This window comes from Mastomys coucha, unplaced genomic scaffold, assembly GCF_008632895.1.
Source record: "Mastomys coucha isolate ucsf_1 unplaced genomic scaffold, UCSF_Mcou_1 pScaffold7, whole genome shotgun sequence".
NCBI classification, from domain to species: domain Eukaryota; kingdom Metazoa; phylum Chordata; class Mammalia; order Rodentia; family Muridae; genus Mastomys; species Mastomys coucha.
The window spans coordinates 73,077,744-73,084,955 of NW_022196913.1; the positions used below are offsets into that span (position 1 = coordinate 73,077,744).

The 7,212-nt window shown below is 39.2% G+C and overlaps 1 long non-coding RNA gene across 1 annotated transcript in view; it reads left to right on the forward strand.

Annotated features, from left to right (window-relative positions):
* The first annotated feature begins 966 nt into the window (after nucleotides 1-966).
* LOC116082412 overlaps nucleotides 967-7,212 on the forward strand; it is a 20,037-nt gene continuing 13,791 nt past the window's right edge. The window contains exon 1 of the long non-coding RNA XR_004115282.1: nucleotides 967-1,055. This is a non-coding gene — a long non-coding RNA (uncharacterized LOC116082412). The remainder of the gene's footprint in view (nucleotides 1,056-7,212) is intronic.

A 7,212-nucleotide genomic window follows, 5' to 3' on the forward strand; every position in this document is an offset into this window, starting at 1 on the left:
TTCCAGAGACTTATATACAGCATGCTGTTTCCAGGGGATGCATAATTGCCAGACAACAAATTACTCTCAAACCAAAATTAAAGATTGCTCTTAAATTATTCAAGATGTTGGAAAAATACTTAAACAAAACAAATCAATTCAAAGGAATCAAATATATACCCTGCAGTTTTGAGACAATTGTGTGAGACAAATTCTGCAATCAAACACTGGCAAGTACTACCCCCACTGAGGGGTATCAGAAAACTTAGAAAAATTAAATTATGGCTTCATATCACAGAACAGAAGACTGAATTGAGAGCACTGGATATCCGTAAACAGAATTAGAAAGGTTAATAGAATCATAATGTAAACCTCAGAGAATCACTACCTTGCAAATAAAATAATGACTATTTCCATGTCATCTTATCCCTACCAGGGGATAAGCTGGTGGGGAGTCACTAACGGTTTCAAAGTTCTTAGAGCAATAGGACCAGCATGTGTGGAAGCTGGGGCAGAGCAGCAACTCTGGTCCCCAACCCCAATACCTGTGGTCCACAGTTTAACCTAAGAGAACAGAGCTAGCAGGTATTGGGATAAAATGTCAGCGTGTAAAAAGAAGCATTTCCTCTGTGCTCATTAAAAAGATATATTAATTAGGATACCTGAGCTGCTGTAAGAAACCCCAAATTTCCAAGGCATTACTAAAATGAAAGTTTCTCACTTAAATAAAGTGTAAACATTGTGACAAGTAGGTGGCTTTCTTCCAACTTATGACTCCACCACCCTGTCCACAGCACCAGACCTCTGACTTTGTTCTCTAGACTCATTCTGTCCTGATCCATCCTGATCAATTAAATTATGCGTGGGGATGAGCTCTGAGTGAGGAGTGGCCAGCCAACTCGGAGCTCACAGAACGAGAAAGAGGCTGGAACCATACCAGCTTGTCAAAGCCCTGGCTGGGAACTGGGCCTCACTGCTAAAGTTCCATGGCCAAGAACTCAACTGGAGAGCATAACTGTAACTACTGACTGCACTACCCCTCCCAGTCACATCCCCGCCACATGGAAGGAGAGCTAGTGAGTAACTGTCTTAACAGAATCATGGAAAGGCTAAGTAGTGGAAAGGAAAAAGGGAAAAGGAAAAAGGAGACGAGGGTTAGGAGTAGACTAAAAGGAGTGGAAAAAGCTATGAAAGTTGGAAAGTTGGGTGTCACTCAGGTCCTTCCCTCACCTGGGACCATCACTTACCACTCATGAAAAAATATGAGCTCCAACCCCTGTCCAGCCCTATCCAGTTTTCTTTCTTTCCTGGACATATGTCAGTTTTATTTGTGGGTTAGTTTGCATATTGAGCTCTCGAGCATGCTTTCTCACCCTCTCTTTGTGTGTGTGTGTGTGTGTGTGTGTGTGTGTGTGTGTGTGTATGCGCAGCTGTGTGTGGGGATGCATATACCTACATATATGTGTACATATAAGGGTCAGAGGCTGACCTCGGGCATCTTTCCTCAGATTCTGACTGTTTTTTGAGACAGGGCCTCTCATTTGGTGAGGAACTAACCAAGTAGGCAAAGCTGGCTGACTAGTAAGACACAGAGACCATTTTTCTTCAGTTTCTCAACACTGGGATTACAAGTGCATGCTGCTACATCCAGCTTTCTTACACAAGTCTGGGAATAAGACTAGGGTCCTCATCCTTAGACATCCAGCACTTTACTGTCTGTGCTGTCTCCTTAGGCCCAGAGTTCATAAGCAAGATCTCGTGGAACAAACCATTATTTCTAAAATCAACATCAACTAGAAAGCCAACCCCGGCAGGTATTCTGATCCTGCCAACTCGCTTAAAGATCATGTTATAGAACCATGCATAGCCATGTCCTCTCCCCTGCCAGTGAGCACTGCTTCAAGGAGTCTTTGGTACTTCATATTGAGAATACATATGTGATCGGCAAGCAGTACATTGAGAACTTTGAGAACAGTAATAAAGCAATGCTGGTAGGTCCTCACTGGCTAAGAAATATATGCGTCTCTGCTCAAAGCCAAGGAAAAGCCCATCTTTTGTTTGTCTTTAATCCATAAATTACTCTTTTTACCAAATCAAACCAAACCAACAGCAACTTCCTAATGCCATAGTACAGGAAAAAACACAGAAACAGACCTAGACACATTATAACTGAATACAACTGTTTAAACCAGGGAGGAAAGCAGGCCCGTGGGACTTAGGAGGACAGGGAGCAAAACCCTTCTGATAACTAAGATCACTGGGAAGCACATATTGCTAATCCTGTTGTGGGACACCAGCCTCCTTTAAATGCCATCAATATACAATGAACTTGGAGCAACAACAGAGCTAGACTCAAAATGTTCTACACAGGCTAACAAGAGCCAGACACAATCAAACCTTGATTGGGTCAAGAACAGCAAAGGTCACGTGAGAAAAAAACAGCCAGGTAAGGACAGTGTAAAGAAAGATGATTTACCAACATCTCCTAATCGATTGAAATCCAATAATATGAGGAATTAGAAATTTGTTGATTGTCATCCAATGGTCTCTCTAATTTGGTAATTGGAGAAATAGGTCTAATATTGTACAATCTATATACACTTTCAGCTTGCTTGTTCATGACAGTGTCTTGTGTACAACATAAGGCTCTTGAAATCTTGCTCCTCCTATCTCAGCCTTTCTATTAGTACTATTGTTTATTTCATGTTTTTACACTATACTATGGTTTTCAGAACAGCTTATATATTTCAAAAGTATTCATATACTCAAAAGAAACATAGACCATTAACTAGGGTTGTAAGAGAACAACAAAGAGTAACACTGAATGCTTTGCTTGACGTTTGTAACTCTTGTATCAAGTTTGAAGAAGAGGACTTTATAAGTTACTCTTTCTCTGAGATGAATGCTTTTCAAAATTATTACAGCAAATGAACCAAATTCTTACCTTCATCTAATGTCTGTGCCACCCTCCAAGCAGAGCCATTGTTCATTGAAACAGTTGGTGAATGACTTTATGGATAGACCATCTTAATACATACACCATTTCTTAAATGAATGTAACCTGTTCTCTGTGGGCTGAGAGTAAAGTCACTCACTCAAGTCAAATAGCATTGACCATAGCAGGAAATCTGTATCCAAAAACTGAGCCTACAATTCATTTCTTGGTGTAGCAGAACTGTCAACTCTCAGCTTAGCTATGATGAGGTAAAATCCTTTGGTGATATGAGGGTCATTGAAGTACAGCCTTATTACAATGAAATCCAATGTCTCAAAATTGTTCTTATTTTGGGCTTGTACCACAGTAAGAGCCAAGATTTTAAACTCTACTAAATACAAAACAAACAAACAAACAAAAAGACTTCATATATTTATGTTCATTTAAGAAAATACTAGTAGTGATGTACTATTTTGAAATATACAGTTAATATGTTTGGAGTTATTTAAAATTTATATTGAGAAAAACATATATTTTCAGTATTGCTGTAGACAAGCATCTACATAACACTGTTAAATTGATTGTTGTTTTATATCAAACAACTTTTACAATACTCATTTTTATTTTTATAATAATTTATAAATTTTACGGAATATGACAAAAAAGATATTGTAGGTATTGAAGAGGGGGTCTCTGGGAGGAGTTGGGGTACAAAAGGGAAACAAGAATGTGATTTAAGTTTACTTACTTAAAATATGTTTTTAAATGTTAACAAATTCAGATAAATTGAAATCATGTAACTTTTCTCATCATAATGCAATAAAAGTTAAAAAAAAAAAAAAGCCTATGTTTGGTGGTATGCATTTGTAATCCCAGTCATAGGGAGGTGGACATGAGGATCCCTGGGATTTGCTGACTAGCTCACCTAGCCTAGTTGGCAAATTCTAAGTCAGTGAGAGACCCTGTCCTTTCACACATACAAACACACACACACACACACACACACAAAGATTTACATATAGATTCTGCAATAAAGCAGAGGTAACTGGAATGATTAGAGCACACTGCCCCCTCAAAATTTACAGAAGGAACACTCCTATCAGGACTTTGATGTTGGGCTTCAGCCTCAAGAGCTGCAAGAGGACAGTTTCTACTCTTAAGGCACCTAGCATGCGATTTCTACCTAGAACAGATCCAGTAATCCAACACGCATGGGAAACAAGGGCTGGGGGATGACATCAAGAATTCAGACTCCTCTGCAGCAGGGCCTACTTTGATGGGTGGGCTATATATAGGGGCCAAGGCCAATTGCCAATGGAAAAACTGAAAATGACATCCATTTTCATGAAATTCTCTACATTTGCTTTCTTCTCAGCACTTGCTAGAAAAAAAGAAGTCATAAACTAGATGCAATGCCATTATTAACATCATTATCAGCAACTCACTTATACAGATCTTAGTGAGAATTAGACTTTAATGTTTCCTCCCAGTGCATGCAGGGTGCTGGCTACACCCGGCTAATGCAGGACGACAAAGCTGGTTAAGTCCTTGTGTGATTTATATTTGCTCCTATGGAAAGTTGACACTTTATTCATTAAACTACTCCCTTTACCACATTTCTAAATCATTGCTTTCCACTCTGATTCTGTCTAGTTTTCATTTCAGAGTTTCAGCTAGAATGGCTTTCATAATGAATTCTTTTTTTACCTGACAAAGCAAGTTAAAACCTCCCCCCACTGAACATTTAAAAGGGAAATTCAGCCCCTTTTTGTCAGGCTGTTTATCATATCTCGCAAATACTCAAATCCATTTGCTTTGGAGAAGGTTTGCCTTTCTATGACAGCCATATAAAAGGGTTTTATTGCAGTGTTCTATTCATTGGGGCTACTCTGCTAAAGATAAAAAGGAATTCATTTTCTGGGTTTTCCTTGAATGTCAGCTCTATAGTTTGCTTCTATTATCAAAGTTCTTAACCCAAAAAGAATAGAGACGAGAGAGAGTTTAAGCTGATATACAATATCAGGCTAGAGTATGAAGTAACATAGAAACTGAAAATTTCCAAAATAAAATCTGACTTGAAATGTAAATAATATATATATAAACAAAATACACCATTAACCATTGCTGGATTTACATGGAATACAGAACCATGCATGACTCTCCAATATTAATTATTGTTATTAATTACTGTCAAATTAATGTTGAAATTACTCTTTATGAACACTCCAACCTGTCTGGTAAGGTGTTGTGCTTTCATGGACATCACCTGGGATTTGGCTGAGAAGCAGCAGGCCTTTGGCAGGTCTAGGTAATGCCTGAGGCTGTGCATTCCTAGCAGAACACTGTTTTGGAGGATGCTTCAAGTCAAAGAGAACACATTGAGGGGCAAAGGGAAACAGCTGGAAAGACCAAAGTGTATACTCCAAGCTTTGGAAACATTAGCTTCTCTCTAACCCCCAAATAACTATCTGGAGATAATATGAGAAGCTGAGGCCCTAGTATCTCACTCATCTCAACTGCACCCATTCCATGCATTCACTGTTGGGCAGGGCACGTCTGACAGACTAATGGAGAGTCTGTGTCTGATTCCTGACCTCAGTCATCTTTCAGGGCTCTTGTAAAATAAGACTGCGTTTGGAAAAGGCTCCAGCATGAAGCTAACTGAGCTATATCCACACCAAGAGATGCATGCATGGAAGAAAAGACATATAGCATAAAGTCGTATGTGTAGGAAAGACTACAGAGGGGACAGGCACCAGAGCCATTGTTGCAATTTGCTACTTAGGAAGTATTAGGAGACTTACCAGGTATTAATGAGCTGCTGCTCTCAAACCACAGACTGACAAAAAAGCACAAAATGGGAACAGGGAGACCCAGAGGCTCTCAGCAACAACTCAATAGAGACATGAACAGGAGATTATTCATTACCCACCGGGAGGCATGAGCAGAGGAACTCAACTTCCCAATCCGTATATACTCAGGAGGCTTAAAGAAATTTGGATTACACATGGGGTGATAGACAGTGAAATATGGATGAGTCACTGCAAGCCTTTCACTATGGCCAGGAAGCAATGCAAATACAAGCAGCTTTTAAATGTGAATCATCTTTCAGTCACAGGCCTCCCTTGTTTCATAAACCAGTGAGGTAGTCCAGCCCCAGGCATAGAAATTAGGTATTCTATGGAGAAACAGGAGACTGGGGCATAGAATGGGGTGGGCATCTACTCAGTGCCTGTAGAATAAAAATCTGAGGAGCATTGAATAATTTCAAGTCCAACAAATGATAAATAATAGAAATCACCTTCCATCTTTCTTACTAAACTAAAGACATATGTAATTTTATTTTTAATATTATAATTATTATAATTTTATTATTTTTATTTTCTATATTTTCCTTTATACTGGAGAATTTCATTTGTATATAAAATGACCATATCTACTCTCACATTCCTCCACTCCTACTTTCCCTGTACTTCTTCAACATAACCCCCTCCCAATTTTATGTCTAATTAATATATTATATATTAATACATTATATATTAATCATATATTTTATTATAGACTATATAATACATGTTACATAATATACAATGTATGGTATTATGCACTATATAATATCATATATACATATGTGCATATATATATGCACATAGTCCATGGGTAAACGGCCATATACTAGAGTACATGTTGTCTGACAGACTTCTCCTGGGGAGATGCTAAACACACATCTACTCACCCCAGATATGAAGCCAATGACAGAACAAAGTGCTCTTGCCACCAAAGTCCAACTTAATGAACCAATGAGTTGTACTGAGGCTACATACAGGAATGTAGGCAAGGGCAACTGTATCACCAAAGCTTACCCCAGCTCACAAAAGTTGGGAGCCTAGCATGCACTGCACGGCGTAGAGGCAGCTCAACGAGTTGGAGAGTGGATTCTCCAAATGACTTAGTTGGACTAAACCTCTTCTAGGCAGCTGATCTAGCCTCAAAATCTTCTCTGCCTGCTTGGATATGACTCTCAGCAGCTTTTATTGTTTACTCTTGGGAGAGAGGGGCTAATGAGTCTGATCAGTTTCAGGGACTTCCTAAAGCTATTTTGAGTTGTTTATTTTCTGTCTTAAAAATACAGATGTAGAGGCTCACAGCCATCTATTGAACTGAGCACAGGGTCCTCAGTGAAGGAGTTAGAGAAAGGATCAATGGAGCTGAGGGGTTGGCAGCCCCTTTGGACGAACAACAATATGAACTAACTAGTACCCTCAGAGCTCCCAGAGTCTCAACCACCAACCAAGGAG